The following is an 18,184-nucleotide window of genomic DNA, read 5'->3' as shown; positions in this document are numbered from 1 at the left end:
AACTAGGCCCTAATCTATGAATTTCACATGCCTGGGAATACAGATATGCACCTGTGTATCCTTTAAAAAGGATCATTCAAATTGCCATAGATAATTGCTTTTTATGTTCGTTGTCTGTAGCTATGCCAGCCCAATACACAACCCCACCGCATGACGGCCCTTTATTGTCCACAGCACAAGGTGCACCTGTGTAATGATCATGCTGTTTAATCAGCTTCTTGATATGTCACACCTGTCAGGTGGATGGATTATCTTGGCAAATGAGAAATGCTCACTAATAGGGACATAAAGAAATGTGTGCACAAATGGAAAATTGAATGGGAAAATGTATATGGAAAATGTCTGGTATCTTTTAATTCAGCTCATGAAACATGGGATCAACACTTTGTTGTTTATATTTTTGTTCAGTATAGATTGGCTGGGCCATGCATGACTGCACACTGCAGCAATTAAATCCATTGATCTGTCAGTAGGTTATCTTAGTAATTGCCTGGAAACCCGACGTTGAATTGCATTGAATTCTACGTCGGGCAGAAATGATCATTTGAATCAGGAAAGTTTCCTCTCGTGACCTCTACATGCCAGAATGTTGAATACAAGTATATTTTAAGTTACTTTACCGGTTGTTCATGTGGTTGGTCCTTTTGGCGGTAGTAATGTGGTACAATATCCACAGGAAAGTATAATTACATCAACTTTTCAAAGCGCTGGTAGTGCGTTCAGATTTCTATCACCCAAAGCATGTGAGGGTCCCGAGAGGAAACTGTCCTGATTCAAATGCTCATTTCTGCCTGACGTAGAATTCAATGCAATTCGATGTCGGGTTTTCAGGCAAGCTTAATATGTAAGGGCTGTCTATGGGTTTGACAGTAAATCCTAGTCTTTGTGTTTACCCCTTATGTGCATGTGTTTAGGATTGCACACAGCATCATACATGATTCATGTGTATTTAGTTGTGTCTTTGACCATTTCAGTGAGGAGTCAACTTATTGGCTCTAGTTTATAGTTTACATTTAACTATAACAGAGCGACCATAATCCATCCTCATAACCTGGAGTAGAAAATAGATCATTGCATTAGTCTCATGCGTTTGGACGTAGTAGCAGGGGAGTTCCAGTCCATCTTACGCAATCTGATACTAAATTACAGTTGGCAACATTCCATCTGCCTTGTCATCATGAGGTAATGTCATGAACATTGGCATAACGTTGCAGAAAAGTTATTAGAGCGTATTGTACTCATGTAAATCAAATGTATTTATAAAACCCTTTTTACATCAGCTGATGTCACAAAGTGCTTATACAGAAACCCAGCCTAAAACTCCAAACATCAAGCAATGTAGATGTAGAGACACAGTGGCTAGGAAAAACTCCCTGGAAAGCAGAAACCTAGAGAGGATCCAGGCTCTGAGGGGTGGCCAGTCCTCTTCTGGCTGTGAGGGGTGGCCAGTCCTCTTCTGGCTGTGCCGGGTGGAGATAAGAGTATATGGCCATTAAGGCCAGATCGTTCTTCAAGATGTTAAAACGTTCATAGATGTCCACCATTGTTCCTGTACCCAAGAAAGAAAAGGTAACTGAATTAAATGACTATCGCCCCGTAGCACTCACTTCTGTCATCATGAAGTGCTTTGAGTGACTAGTCAAGGATCATATCACCTCTATCTTACCTGACACCCTAGACACACTTCAATTTGCTTACCGGCCCAATAGATCCACAGACGATGCCATCACACTGCCCTAACCCATCTGGACAAGAGGAATACCTATGTAAGAATGCTGTTCATTGACTATAACTCAGCCTTTAACACCATAGTTCCCTCCAAACTCATCATTAAGCTTGGGGCCCTGGTTCTGAACCCCACCCTGTGCAACTGGGTCCTGGACTTCCTGACAGGCTGCCCCCAGGTGGTAAAGGTAGGAAACAACACCTCCACTTCGCTGAACCTCAACACAGGGGCCCCACAAGGGTACATGCTCAGCCCCATCGTGTACTCCCTGTTCACCCATGACTGCGTGGCCATGCACGCCTCCAACTCAATCATCAAGTTTGCAGACGACACAACAGTAGTAGGCCTTATTAGCAAAAACGACAAGACAGCCTACAGGGAGGAGGTGAGGGCCCTGGGAGTGTGGTGCTAGGAAAATAACCTCTCACCCAATGTCAACAAAACAAAGGAGCTGATCATGTACTTCAGGAAACAGCGGAGGGAGCACAGTGGAGAAGGTGGATGGCTTCAAGTTCTTTGCTGTACACATCACTGACAAAGTGAAATGGTCCACCCACACAGTGTGGTGGTGACGGCGCAACAGTGCCTCTTCAACCTCAGGAAGCTGAAGAAATTTGGCTTGTCACCAAAAACCCTCACAAACTTTAACAGATGCACAATTGATAGCATCCTGTCGGGCTGTATTACCGCCTGGTACTGCAACGACACCACCCGCAACCGCAGGGCACTCCAGAGGGTTTTGCGGTCTGCACAACGCACAACCTGCCCTCCAGGACACCTACACCACCCGATGTCACAGGAAGACCAGAAAGATCATCAAGGACAACAACCACCTGAGCCACTGCCTGTTCATCCCACTACCATCCAGAAGGTGAGGTCAGTACAGGTGCATCAAAGCAGGAACCGAGAGACTGAAAAACAGCTTCTATCTCAAGGCCATCAGACTGTTAAATAGCCATCACTTGCACCTTAGAGGCTGCTTCCCTATATACATAGACTCGAGATAACTGGTCACTTTAATAATTGGAACACTAGTCACTTTAATGTTTACATATTTTGCATTACTCATCTCATATGTATATATTCTATTCTGCTGTATTTTAGTCTATGCCGCTCCGACATTGCTCGTCCAAATATTTATATATTCTTAATTCTATTCCTTCACTTTAAATGTATGTATTGTTGTGAAATTTAGATATTACTTGTTAGATATTACTGCACTGTTGAAGCTAGAAACACAAGCCTTTCGCTACACCCGCAATAACATCTGCTAAACATGTGTATATGACCAATAAAATGTTATTTGAGATGACCAGCAGGATCAAATAATAATCACAGTGGTTGTAGAGGGTGCAACAGGTCAGCACCTCAGGAGTAAATGTTAATTGGCTTTTCATAGCCGAGCATTCAGAGGTCGAGTCACTGTTACTCCACTGTCACATTAACGGCCTGAACACACACGCATTCTTGTGTAGCTAACTTTGTGGGGACATATAATTCAGTCCCATTCAAAATCCTATTTTCCCTAACCTTAACCCCAAAACCTAACCTTAACCCTAAAACTAACCCTAGCTCCTAAATCTAACACTAATTCTAAACTTCATCCTAAACCCCCTAGAAATGGCATTTGACCTTGTGGGGACTAACAAAATGTCCCCAGTTGGTCCAATTTTTGTTTGTTTACTATTCTTTTGGGGACTTCTGGTCCCCACAAGTATAGTTAAACATGTACACACACACACACACACACGCACCAGAGGCTACAAACAGGCCTTTAGCTACTCTTCTGTCATCGGCTGTCAGTCTGTCAGAGGGAGTGTGTCTTTACAGGCACACAGCACCACTATAACCCAGCCTGAGGAAGGGATTAGTCTACCTGACAGGCTATACTGATGACTGATGAGGGAATGTGTGAAATAAGCACTACACGGTGTATGATTGGAGAGTGGGATCGAGGAAGGGTCAAATCCAAGTGTGCTTGGTTATGCTGCATGAGAAATCCATTGATGGCAGTTGATTTCCCCAGCAGTTGAAATACCCCCTTATCCCACTGTTAATGAAATAACATATGGCATAGCACCATTAACTGTAATTATAACATGAATAGGCTGTAATACTGTACCTAAGATCACTTAAAATGGCGCCGGAAGAAATGGCAGCAGTTTTACGGGCGCCCAACCAATTGTGATATTATGTGTTTTTTTCCCACTGTTTTTGTAACTTATTTTGTACATAATGTTTCTGCCACCGTATCTTAGGGCAAAAAAGAGCTTCTGGATATCAGGACAGCGATCACTCACCTCGGATTAGACAAAGATTTTTTTCTTCAACAAGCAAGACTCACAGGAAATTCTCCAAACACCCAACAGGGCCGACATCCCCGTTATTTGCAAGAGGAAGCGACGCAGGTACAGAGAACAAAGAGCCGGATGCCTGGTCAGGACCCGGCGAAGGCGACTGGGAAAGCTGTCGTTACCGTCAATACTACTCGCCAACGTGCAATCATTGGACAATAAATTAGACGAGGTACGATTACGAATATCCTCCCAACGGGTCATCAAAAGCTGTAATATCCTATGTTTCATGGAATCGTGTCTGAATGATGACATGGATATTCAGCTTGCGGGATACACGCTGCACAGGCAGGATAGAACAGCACACTCCGGTAAGACGGGGGGGCGGTCTGTGCATATTTGTAAACAACAGCTGGTGCACGAAATCTGAGGAAGTCGATAGATTTTGCTCGCCTGAAGTAGAGTATATTGGGATAAATTGCAGGCCACAGTACTTGCCTAGAGAGTTTTCAACTATACATTTCGTGGCTGTTTATTTACCTCCACAGACCGATGCCGCACTAAGACCGCACTCAGTCAGCTGTATAAGGAAGTAAGCAAACAGGAAACCATTCACCCAGAGGCGGCGCTCCTAGTGGCCGGAGACTTTAATTCAGGGAAACTTAAATCAGTTCTACCAAATCTCTATCAACATGTTAAATGTGCAACCAGAGGGAAAATAATTCTAGATCACCTGTACTCCACACACAGAGACACGTACAAAGCTCTCTCTCGCCCTCCATTTGGTAAATCCGACCACAACTCTATCCTCCTGATTCCTGCTTACAAGCAAAAATTAAAGCAGGAAGCACCAGTGACTCGGTCTATAAAAAAGTGGTCAGATGAAGCAGATGCTAAACTACAGGACTGTTTTGCTATCACAGACTGGAACATGTTCCGGGATTCTTCAGATGGCATTGATGAGTACACCCCATCAGTCACTGGCTTTATCAATAAGTACATCGAGGACGTCGTTCCCACAGTGACTGTATGTACATACTAGAGGTCGACTGATTATGATTTTTCAACGCCGATACAGATTATTGAAGGACCAAAAAAAGCCGATACCGATTAATCGGCTGATTTAAAATACTTTATTATTATTATTTTTTTTCTTCTTTTCTATTCTTTTTTGACATTTTTTTTATTTGTAATAATGACAATTACAACAATACTGAATGAACACTTATTTTAACTTAATATAATACATAAATAAAATCAATTTAGCCTCAAATAAATAATGAAACAGGTTCAATTTGGTTTAAATAATGCAAAAACAAAGTGTTGGAGAAGAAAGTATAAGTGCAATATGTGCCATGTAAGAAAGCTAACATTTAAGTGCCTTGCTCAGAACATGGGAACATATGAAAGCTGGTGGTTCCTTTTAACATGAGTCTTCAATATTCCCAGGCAAGAAGTTTTAGGTTGTAGTTATTATAGGAATTATAGGACTATTTCTCTCTATACGATTTGTATTTCATATACCTTTGACTATTGGATGTTCTTATAAGCACTTTAGAATTGCCAGTGTAACAGTATAGCTTCCGTCCCTCTCCTCGCTCGAACCAGGAACACATCGACAACAGCCACCCTCGAAGCAGCGTTACCCATGCAGAGCAAAGGGAACAACTACTCCAAGTCTCAGAGCGAGTGACGTTTGAAACGCTATTAGCGCGCACCCGCTAACTAGCTAGCCATTTCACATCGGTTACACCAGCCTAATCTTGGGAGTTGACAGGCTTGAAGTCATAAACAGCGCAATGCATTGCGAAGAGCTGCTGGCAAAACGCACGAAAGTGCTGTTTGAATGAATGCTTACGAGCCTGCTGGTGCCTACCACCGCTCAGTCAGACTGCTCTATCAAATCAGACTTAATTATAATATAATAAACACACAGAAATACGAGCCTTAGGTCATTAATATGGTAGAATCCGGAAACTATCATCTCGAAAACAAAACGTTTTTTTCTTTCAGTGAAATACGGAACCGTTCCGTATTTTATCTAACGGGTGGCATCCCTAAGTCTAAATATTCCTGTTACATTACACAACCTTCAATGGTATGTCATAATTATGTAAAATTCTGGCAAATTAGTTCGCAACGAGCCAGGCAATGAACGCAAGAGCAGTGACACAATTTCATGTTAGCAGGCAATATTAACTAAATATGCAGGTTTAAAAATATATACTTGTGTATTGATTTTAAAGAACGGCATTGATGTTTATTGTTAGGTACATTGGTGCAACGACAGTGCTTTTTTCGCAAATTGGCTTGTTAAATCATCACCCGTTTGTCGAAGTAGGCTGTGATTCGATGAGAAATTAACAGGTACCGCATCGATTATATGCAACGCAGGACACGTTAGATAAATTAGTAATATCATCAACCATGTGTAGTTAACTAGTGATTATGTTAAGATTGATAGCTAGCATTAAACTTACCTTATAAAAAACGATCAACTTACCTTGGCTTCTCGCTGCCCTCGCGTAACAGGTAGTCAGCCTGCCATGCAGGCTCCTCGTGGAATGCAATGTAAGGCAGGTGGTTAGAGCGTTGGACTAGTAACCAGAAGGTTGCAAAAACGAATCCCCGAATCCCCCCTGAATAAGGCAGTTAACCCCCGTTCCTAGGCCGTCATTGAGAATAAGAATGTGTTCTTAATCTGACTTGCCTAGTTAAATAAAGGTGTAATAAAAAAAAATACTAAAAATAATAATCGGCAAATCGGTGGCCAAAACTACCGATTACCGATTGTTATGAACACTTGAAATCGGCCCTAATTAATCGGCCATTCCGATTAATCGGTCGACCTCTAGTACATACCCCAACCAGAAGCCATGGATTACAGGCAACATTCGCACTGAGCTAAAGGGCAGAGCTGACGCTTTCAAGGTGCAGAACTCTAACCCGGAAGCTTACAAGAAATCTAGCTATGCCCTGCGACGAACCATCAAACAGGCAAAGCGTCAATATAGGGCTAAGATTGAATCATACTACACCGGCTCCGATGCTCGTCTTATGTGGCAGGGCTTGCAAACTATTACAGACTACAAAGGGAAGCACAGCCGCGAGCTGGCCAGTGACACGAGCCTACCAGACGAGGTAAATCACTTCTATGCTCGCTTCGAGGCAAGCAACACTGAAGCATGCATGAGATCGTCAGCTGTTCCGGACGACTGTGTGATCACACTCTCCGTAGCCGATGTGAGTAAGACATTTAAACAGATCAACATACACAAGGCTGCGGGGCCAGATGGATTACCAGGACGTGTGCTCCGGGCATGTGCTGACCAACTGGTAGGTGTCTTCACTGACATTTTCAACATGTCTGAGTCTGTAATACCAACATGTTTCAAGCAGACCACCATAGTCCCTGTGCCAAAGAACACAAAGGCAACCTGCCTAAATGACTACAGACCCGTAGCACTCACGTCCGTAGCCATGAAATGCTTTGAAAGGCTGGTAATGGCTCACATCAACACCATTATCCCCGAAACCCTAGACCCACTCCAATTTGCATACCGCCCAAACATATCCACAGATGATGCAATCTCTATTGCACTCCACACTGCCCTTTCCCACCTGGACAAAAGGAACACTTATGCGAGAATGCTATTCATTGACTACAGCTCAGCGTTCAACACCATACTACCCTCGAAGCTCATCACTAAGCTAAGGATCCTGGGACTAAACACCTCCCTCTGCAACTGGATCCTGGACTTCCTGACGGGCTGCCCCAGGTGGTGAGGGTAGGTAGTAACACATCTGCCACGCTGACTCTCAACACTGGAGCCCCCCAGGGGTGCGTGCTCAGTCCCCTCCTGTACTCCCTGTTCACACACGACTGCACGGCCAGGCACGACTCCAACACCATCATTAAGTTTGCAGACGACACAACAGTGGTAGGCCTGATCAACGACGAGACAGCCTATAGGGAGGAGGTCAGAGAGCTGGCCGGGTGATGCCAGAATAACAACCTATCGCTCAACGTAACCAAGACTAAGGAGGTGATTGTGGACTACAGGAAAAGGAGGGCTAAGTACGCCCCCATTCTCATCGACGGGGCTGTAGTGGTGCAGGTTGAGAGATTCAAGTTCCTTGGTGTCCACATCACCAATGAACTATCATGGTCCAAACACACCAAGACAGTTGTGAAGAGGGCACAACAAAACATTTTCCCCCTCAGGAAACACAAAAGATTTGGCATGGGTCCTGAGATCCTCAAATGGTTCTACAGCTGCAACATCGAGAGCATCCTGACTGGTTGCATCACTGCCTGGTATGTCAATTGCTCGGCCTCCGACCGCAAGGCACTACAGAGTGTAGTGCGTACGGCCCAGTACATCACTTGGGCTAAGCTGCCTGCCATCCAGGACCTCTACACCAGGCGGTGTCAGAGGAAGGCCCTAAAAATTGTGAAAGACCCCAGTCATAGACTGTTCTCTCTACTACCGCACGGCAAGCGGAACCGGAGTGCCAATTATAGGACAAAAATGCTTCTCAACAGTTTTTACCCCCAAGCCATAAGACTCCTGAACAGGTAATCAAATGGCTACTCGGACTATTTGCATTGGGTGCCCCTCCCAACCCCTCTTTTACACTGCTGCTACTCTCTGTGTATCATATATGCACATTCACTTTAACTATACATTCATGTACATACTACCTCAATTGGCCCGACCAACCAGTGCTCCCGCACATTGGCTAACCGGGCTATCTGCATTGTGTCCCACCACCCGCCAACCCCCTCTTTACGCTACCGCTGCTCTCCGTTCATCATATATGCAGTCACTTTAACCATATCTACATACTACCTCAAATCAGCCTGACTAAATAGTGTCTGTATGTAGCCTCGCTACTTTTATAGCCTCGCTACTGTATATTGTTTTTCACTGTCTTTTTTTACTGTTGTTTTTATTTCGTTACTTACCTATTGTTCACCAAATACATTTTTTGCACTATTGGTTAGAGCCTGTAAGTAAGCATTTCACTGTAAGCTGTTGTATTCGGCGTACGTGACAAACTTTTGATTTGATTTGTCACTACAGGATAGCACTGTCTGTGCCACTTCTGCTTTTGCAGTGAGACGGTTATCAAAAGTATACACACGTTCTCTCACACACACATTCTTACTCGGCTAAGGAAAATCCCAAATACAGTTTCATATTTGCTCATCTGCCTAAAACCAAAAGCTTACTTCTACATGTTAGGACCTATGTGCAGACTGACACTGTATGTGGCCTGAATCTGATGTTTGCCCCCTGTGGCTCAGTTGGTAGAGCATGGTGTTTGTAATGCCAGCATGGTGTGTGCAACGCCAGGGTTGTGGGTTCGATTCCCACGGGGGGCCAGTACAAAAAAAAAGCATGAAAATGAAATGTATCCATTCACTACTGTAAGTCACTCTGGATAAGAGCGTCTGCTAAATGACGTAAATGTTGGTGCCATTTTAACCCCCTCCCCACTGCCCCTATTTCCCTGTCAGTGGAGCTCAGTGACTGAGATTAAGCCGTGGCCCAGGTCGGCTGACACAGCAAGGTGGCCAGGGGATCGCTAGATATTACTAGCAGTGATAATTACCCTACTACTGTCTGACTGGGTTTACACACTGATAACATTACTCCCAGTTACACACACACACACACACACACACCTGCTGTTATTAATATCCTGGAATGTCACTTCTGACTTTCATCTGCTCTGCACCCTACCTGACGCGCACACACTCCTACTACTGTGTCCGCTCACTATAGACATCACTCACAGTTAACACAGAGACAAGCCCTGTGCCACACACTCCTACTACTGTGTCCGCTCACTATAGACATCACTCACAGTTAACACAGAGACAAGCCCTGTGCCACACAAACGATGACAGTTCTATTGAGAGAACAGTGGAATAGTAGTGTACTATCCTCCTCATAGTGGTCGGTTTGGCCACTCTGTTGTTTATAGATATCAGCTGGGTATATCACCACTGGGAATTAGCACTAGGATGACGGAGGGAACTATATTTGGATTAAAAATATAGTTCATCTCAAATTAGTGGTCGCCATCATTTTTGTTTTTAACTGAGTATTATGTACAAAGATGAAGCTCTGTTTTACTCTTTGATGTTATGATGGTCCTAAAGGTGTTTCGCCTTACAAGGTCCTGTGGGTCTAATCAGATTGCTGGTAGGATTAGAAAGAGGAGGAGGGCAACATTACCATTCTGCCTTCCTGACCTCAGAGCTCAACTCACCCAGACTAGAGCGAGACCTTTTTTGGTTGTCTCCAGAAATAGCCTGATTGATTTCATAATGATTCCCAGGGGAGGTTTTTGAGGAAATGGGAACCAAGCTGAAATGTAAGAAAGGCGTCCACTTCAACTGGTGGCGAATGTTCTCTGAATGTTGTGGTGACGTTATGTATCTGATTGTAGTATTGTTCTCTGTGGTTATTTATGTTTGATCGTAAAAGTCAGTTCTAGAGATTTTATTGGCTTGTTCTGAGGAATATGTCAGAAAAGGAAACAGCCTCCCATGACAAAGGGCATTTCTGCCATTGTTTCACGCCGTTCACTCCCATTCTGGAGCTACAGCCTGACTCTCTCTCTTTCTCTGTGTGTTGTGATGTGTTAGGGCTCAGACACACCAATAGCGTTTGCTGGCTGAGAGCACTTAGCACCTCGATGAAATTTGCGAACCGAGTGCACAATGATTACATGTAGAATCGCATGAAAAGTCTAGGCAGTCAGACGTCTACAGCAGTTGCTACTTTAGACACCACACGCTGAACGATCGGCACACCAACGAACGCAAATCCACATTCGGTGCGATGTGTGCCAGCCCTTAGCCTGGTTCCTAAAGAGCCTCCTCCCCAGTGCTGTGTGTGTGTGTGTGTGTGTGTGTGTGTGTGTGTGTGTGTGTGTGTGTGATCCTGTATTACGACCCTCCGCTCCAGCCCCAGCACTCTTCCTTCACCACTGGGCTGGCTGCCAGGATACACTCTGATGCCCTGTAAACACAGACACCTGCTTTAATGTCTCTGTCCCCTCCCTGGGATGTCCTGTCAGATGTGCACACACATATGTCTCTCTCCTACAGGAAGCTGTGAATTCTCAGGAATGCAACCAGGGATAGGGTGTTAGGGTGTTGGAGGGTAGAGTTTGTCTCTTCTGTGTACGGACCACACCTGAGAACTGTCATAAACCACAGCTGAGTTAAAAACACACTCGCACATCTACTATCCCCCTCTCTCTTCCTGTATCTCTCACACACACATTTACTGCCTATCTCACTAGTGTCTAGCGCTCCTTTTCTCTCTCCAATTATATCTCCCTTACACACACGTTAAGTTTTAGCATGGGGGGATAATATGAGTCTTAGACAGACCTCATCGCCTCAAGCTAGTAAACTAGCTTCAAAAGTTAATTGTTTATCCTGTAGCCTTAGTATCGCTCACTCACTCACACACACATCCCTATATCACCAGGTCTAGATCTTAGACAGGACACTGTGGGCTAGACACCGTGACGGTAACCGTGGTGATGGGATAAACAGGTTGCGGCGGGTGCTATGGTGGAGTATAGTCTGGGGATAGGAGAATAATGAGCTAATGCATTGTTAATGGTGCTGTTACTGGCCCTGTTCAGAGGAGGTGATGCCCCAGAGACCAGGCCAGAGACCAGGCCAGAGACCAGGCCAGAGACGGGCTGGAACAGCACAAGATTGGGTTTCAGTATAGCAGGGGTCGGCAACAGGTGGCCCACGGGCCAAAACTGTCAGTGAGTGATTTTATAAAAATGTATTTGGCCCCCAAAGTTTTCAGAAAAGAAAAGAGTGTAAAATCACCAGTAATTCAGCTAAAACTGAGTTTTATTTAGGACATCTGTTTCCAAGTGTTCCCACATATAAAAAAGATGTGATTGTGTCTCAATGAAATCAAGGTATGAAATTATTATTTTCAAATACATTTTTTTTGTTGTGGTCAATTTGCAGTGAAAAAAAACTCAGGCTGAATCTAGTAGCCTACACCTGCACTACAGTATAACTAGTGAAATAAAGGTTTACTGTGGTGAGATGCAGGGCAGAAACTCCACAGGGCCTAACCTATGGAATGTGGACAGATGCAGTAGTAGTGGAATGGATGGCAATGATAGACTATGTTGCTTTGGCAATTTATTACTGAATTATCACTACTGATTTATTAGGTCAGTAAAGTTAATTGAATCTAAATAATGGAATTTAGATGCCTCTACCCTTTCTCTTGCTTTGTTGGTACAGCTGTATAGATCCTCAATCTTCTGTTAGTGTTTTAATCAAGTTCATTACCTCAGTGTGTGGGGGGGGTGTGTTTAAAAAAATATTATATATATATATATTTTTTTAAATCTGGAGCGTCACCATGGAGCACGGAATACACACGCTGCTCTAGAAGCCATTTGCTGTGACCCAGTGAGTGGCAGACAATCAGGGATTAGGACTAGGGATTATATGGGCTGGTTGTAATCCCTCCCTCCGCCTTTGACATGTCAGTCCCTGGTAACACTGTACTGGTACCATCAGACCTATAGCTCTACAGACACACTTTGATGTTGTCTGTGTGTCTGACTGACTGGGTTTAAGTGTGTGTGTGTGTGGGGGGGGGGGGGGGCTGAAGATGGTAATAATGTGTTTTTTTGTAGTTGGTACATTTGGGTGTTTTTTAATGAACTCTCCAGAGAAATGTGTAAACTCTAGAGGTATAGCGGAATAGACGAGGGCAGGCAGATGGTATTAACTCCATTACAGGGTTAATTGCCTCTGGCTGTGATGTTTCGCTGGCAACCCTCGACACTGTATTTTACACACACACAATACCCTCACAAACACACACACACACAATACCCTCACAAACACACACACAATACCCTCACAAACACACCACGCCACTACACACTCCTCCATCCTCCCCACTCCTACAAGCACTGACCCGTGTCTTATCAGTCTCTCCCCTGCCTCTGTATCAGTGCCCTGCTCTCTCTATCTATACTATTCACTGGGCTTTATTGGCTTGGGAAACATATGTTAACATTGCCAAAGCAAGTGAAGTCGATAATATACAAAAGTGAAATAAACATTCCCTGCTATCTGCCGCTGGCTGGGATGTGCTGTAGGTGGATGTGCTGTAGGGGGATGTGCTGTAGGGGGATGTGCTGTAGGGGGATGTGCCCCCCTCTGCCTCTTCACCTCCCCTTCACACAGACACAGTGTGACAGGATGGCATGGTGCCCTGCAGAACACACTCATAGGGTGGGTGGGTGGGTTCTTCAGTGGGGGAGGAGGGGTGCAATTATGATGCCAGGGGCAGAATTTGGGTTATGTTGGGGAAGGGGTGGTGAGGTTCTAGTATGTGGGGGTGGATGAAAAGGGCTTACATTTTGGAGGATGACATTTTTTATTTTTAAAGGAGCTTATGTCTTCACATCATACACCCACCCACAGCCTTGAGCAAGTGCCAAATACTATCTACGGTCCATTTAGCACTATGAATGTTGGAATAACGTTTAGGGCTTTTTGGAGGCTCAATAACATGTTTGTTGCTTTTATAGAACTCTGTTATGGTGAGGGTTCGTAAATGTGCGTGGGGTATTTGAATGGCCTTGCTAAATATCATTGATTCTAGGAAACCACAAGTTATTTTGGTCATCCTGGATATTGTCTCAAGCCAGCAGATGACCCAAAACCATGCTGCAACACCATAACAACACTGGTAACATTGGTTGTTGGTCAGAGCTGTTCTAATAGAAGTCTTCAGGCATGTTTGGTTGCTAAGAGAGGGAGAGGTTCTTGTCTGGCGGATATAAGCGTCTGTGTTTGTTTCACGCTCCACAGGCTGGGTTCAAAGCTCTGCTCTGTGGAGGCATGATGGTAGCAGCATACCACCCTGCATCCCACTGCTGGCTTGCTTCTGAAGCTAAGCAGGGTTGGTCCTGGTCAGTCCCTGGATGGGAGACCAGATGCTGCTGGAAGTGGTGTTGGAGGGCCAGTAGGAAGCACTCTTTCCTCTGTTCCAAAAATAAATGTCCCCAATTCCCCAGGGCAGTAATTGGGGACATTGCCCTGTGTAGGGTGCCATCTTTCGGATGGGACTTTAAACCGGTGTCCTGACTCTCTGTGGTCACTAAAGAGCCCATGGCACTTATCGTAAGAGTAGGGGTGTTAACCCTGGTGTCCTGGCTAAATTCCCATTTTAACCCTCATACCATCACGGTCACCTAATCATCCCCAATTTATAATTGGCTCATTCACCCCCTCTCCTCTCCCCTGTAACTGTTCCCCAAGTCATTGCTGTAAATGACAATGTGTTCTCGGTCAACTTACCTGGTAAAATAAGGGTTAAATAAATTAAAATGTGTACAGCAGATAGGACCTGTATAAAATAGTTATTTTAGCCTGGTAAACACAGTCTAGTTAAATGGTATCGGTTCTGGGGAAGTGGTGCACTCATAAAGATGACAGGAACTGGAGTTTCTACACGATTCCTGATGTGTATCTCTCTCTAGGGGGTTTCTGTGTGTCATTAACACCCCTGCTGTATTGGTGTGAGGTGTCACCAGAAATCCCCTTCTAAAGGGTCAGTGACAGTACTGTCTCCCAGTGTTCTCAGATTCACTTGTTCTCTTGAGTCGGGGTAGCAAGGATGGCCGACATTGCAGTAGGGGCAGGGAGGATGGTAGGATGGTGTGATATAAGGTTCGGTGTACGGGGGGGTATGCAGTGCCTCAGCATTTCCCAGCCAGGAAATGGTCTTAGCTGCTGCCCTTCCAAACAATGAGCCAGGCGGGGAGGGACTAGGATGGCTTCCTGCCTCTGTTACAGTACAGACCTGCCTCAGCCTCACAGCCCTCAGATACAAAACGTCACACAGACAGCAACACTGTGTACCAGACCAGTACTGACCAGTAGAGAGCAGAGCAGTAAGAGAGAAGCTGTGTGTGTGTGTGTGTGTGTGTGTGTGTGTGTGTGTGTGTGTGTGTGTGTGTGTGTGTGTGTGTGTGTGTGTTGGAGCCAGGTGAAAATGTGTGATGGGTGTTTTCCCTGCTGCTCTGAGGCTGTCATGTGGCTAAGGTAGCAGCAGCCTCAGCTGGGGCCCAAATGTGGTGACCTCATCACTCGACAGCATCAGTAACTGCATGGAATAGATAGGCAGAGAGGAGGGCAGTAAGCCTGGGCATTCATTTGATGGGTACTTCAGCTACAGACTAAAACATCATTTAAAACATTGAATTCTACTTCGGCTGTGCTGTTTGCTGTGGGTGTGATTTTAGTTTCTATGTTATATGGAAAAGGTCTACAGACGGATGAGGACAAACTCATGCAATCACAGCTTTAAGGTCCAGTATACAAAGAGAGACACAACAACAGCTCTGTATCTCGCACGCACGCACACACACACAATGGGAGGCTCTCCTCACTACATTCTTTACGTCTATCCTGCTGGTATTACTATCCTGGAATGTCACATCAGCTCTGCACTAGAGGTCGACCGATTTATGATTTTTCAACACCGATACTGATTTATTGGGGGACCAAAAAAAGCTGATACATATTAATTGGCCGATTTTTTTTTTTTTTTTATTTTTTTTTTTAAATTTTATTATTATTTTTTTTTTAAAACAAATTTTTAAATTAAAAAAAAAAATGTTTACAAATATATATATCTTTGTAATAATGACTATTGCAACAATACTCAATGAACCCTTTTATTTTAACTTAATATAATATACTGCTCCAAAAAATTAAGGGAACACTTAAACAACACATCCTAGATCTGAATGAAAGAAATAATCTTATTAAATACTTTTTTCTTTACATAGTTGAATGTGCTGACAACAAAATCACACAAAAATAATCAATGGAAATCCAATTTATCAACCCATGGAGGTCTGGATTTGGAGTCACACTCAAAATTAAAGTGGAAAACCACACTACAGGCTGATCCAACTTTGATGTAATGTCCTTAAAACAAGTCAAAATGAGGCTCAGTAGTGTGTGTGGCCTCCACGTGCCTGTATGACCTCCCTACAACGCCTGGGCATGCTCCTGATGAGGTGGCGGATGGTCTCCTGAGGGATCCCCTCCCAGACCTGGACTAAAGCATCCGCCAACTCCTGGACAGTCTGTGGTGCAACGTGGCGTTGGTGGATGGAGCGAGACATGATGTCCCAGATGTGCTCAATTGGATTCAGGTCTGGGGAACGGGCGGGCCAGTCCATAGCATCAATGCCTTCCTCTTGCAGGAACTGCTGACACACTCCAGCCACATGAGGTCTAGCATTGTCTTGCATTAGGAAGAATCCAGGGCCAACCGCACCAGCATATGGTCTCACAAGGGGTCTGAGGATCTCATCTCGGTACCTAATGGCAGTCAGGCTACCTCTGGCGAGCACATGGAGGGCTGTGCGGCCCCCCAAAGAAATGCCACCCCACTGACTGACCCACCACCAAACCGGTCATGCTGGAGGATGTTGCAGGCAGCAGAACGTTCTCCACGGTGTCTCCAGACTCTGTCACGTCTGTCACGTGCTCAGTGTGAACCTGCTTTCATCTGTGAAGAGCAGGTGTACTCACTTTTGTTGCCAGCGGTTTAGACATTAATGGCTGTGTGTTGTGTTATTTTGAGGGGACAGCAAATGTACACTTATACAAGCTGTACACTCACTACTTTACATTGTAGCAAAGTGTCATTAATTCAGTGTTGTCACATGAAAAGATATACTCAAATATTTACAAAAATGTGAGGGGTGTACTCGCTTTTGTGAAATACTGTATATACTTCTGTGTATTGATTTTAAGAAAGGCATTGATGTTGATGGTTAGGTACATTTGTGCAGCGAATGTGCTTTTTTCGTGAATGCGCTTTTGTTAAATCATCACCCGTTTGGCGAAGTTGAAGTAGGCTGTGATTCGATGATAAATTAACAGGCACTGATATGATTATATGCAACACAGGACAAGCTATTTAACCTAGTAATATCATCAACCATGTGTAGTTAACTAGTGATTATGTGAAGACTGATTGTTTTTTTATAAGATTAGTTAAACGCTAGCTAGCAACTTACCTTGGCTCCTTGCAGCCACAAGGTCCTTTTAACGCTGCACTCGCGTAACAGGTGGTCAGCCTGCCACGCAGTTTCCTCATGGATTGCAATGTAATCGGCGTCCAAAAATGCTGATTACCGATTGTTATGAAAACTTGAAATTGACCCTAATTAATCGGTAGACCCCTACTCTGCACCCTACCTGACACACACACGTATTAATAACATTGCAGTAACTTTAGAACCCAATAGGAATCTATGTTTGGGTAAAAACAGCTAAGCCCAGATTCGTGTGTATGTGAGCCTGACCCAGATACTGTAGCCCAGATACACACCATCCTGGTCTGTAGTAAATCAGCTGTGAGGCTGACCCAGATACTGTAGCCCAGATACACAACCTCCTGGTCTGCAGTAAATCAGCTGTGAGGCTGACCCAGATACTGTAGTCCAGGTACACACCCTACTGGTCTGCAGTAAATCAGCTGTGAGGCTGACCCAGATACTGTAGTCCAGATACACACTATCCTGGTCTGTAGTAAATCAGCTGTGAGGCTGACCCAGATACTGTAGTCCAGGTACACACCATCCTGGTCTGTAGTGAATCAGCTGTGAGGCTGGGTGGCCTGAACTACCCTACCTTTAGGGAGCTGGCCTACGTGATTGTCTCTGATGAAGAGACTGGAGTCACATGTTATTTCTGGTTTCTGCCCTAGTTTACTAAACTGGGATAGAAGCACCAGGACACTATGAGTGGATGACTTAATAGAGCACCACGTGTGATGTGTGTTTAGACGGGTCAGCGCCACCATAGTCCAAGCTGTGTTTACTATTCAGTCAAAATCTGCACGGAATTTACATTGTCATACAAATCTCTTATTTATGTCAATGTAGGATTGACGTGAAAGTCTGAGTTCCACATTGATATCTCAAGTTAGTGTTCAGCTCTTATCTATAGGAGCTTTGAGGTGAGCTGAAGACTGAGGTTGTCACATACTGTAACAATGTTAATGTGATCTGTGTTGTGGAGTGAAATGCCCAACAGTACGAGAGAGCGTGTTTG

The 18,184-nt window shown here is 44.5% G+C and overlaps 1 pseudogene; it reads left to right on the top strand.

Annotated features, from left to right (window-relative positions):
- The window catches only part of LOC115161033 (leucine-rich repeat and calponin homology domain-containing protein 1-like), a 103,460-nt pseudogene that overhangs the window by 1,027 nt on the left and 84,249 nt on the right, over nt 1–18,184 (top strand).

The sequence above is a fragment of the Salmo trutta genome, chromosome 24 (assembly GCF_901001165.1).
Source record: "Salmo trutta chromosome 24, fSalTru1.1, whole genome shotgun sequence".
Taxonomy (NCBI): Eukaryota; Metazoa; Chordata; class Actinopteri; order Salmoniformes; family Salmonidae; genus Salmo; species Salmo trutta.
This window is presented reverse-complemented; position numbering and strand designations above follow the sequence as displayed.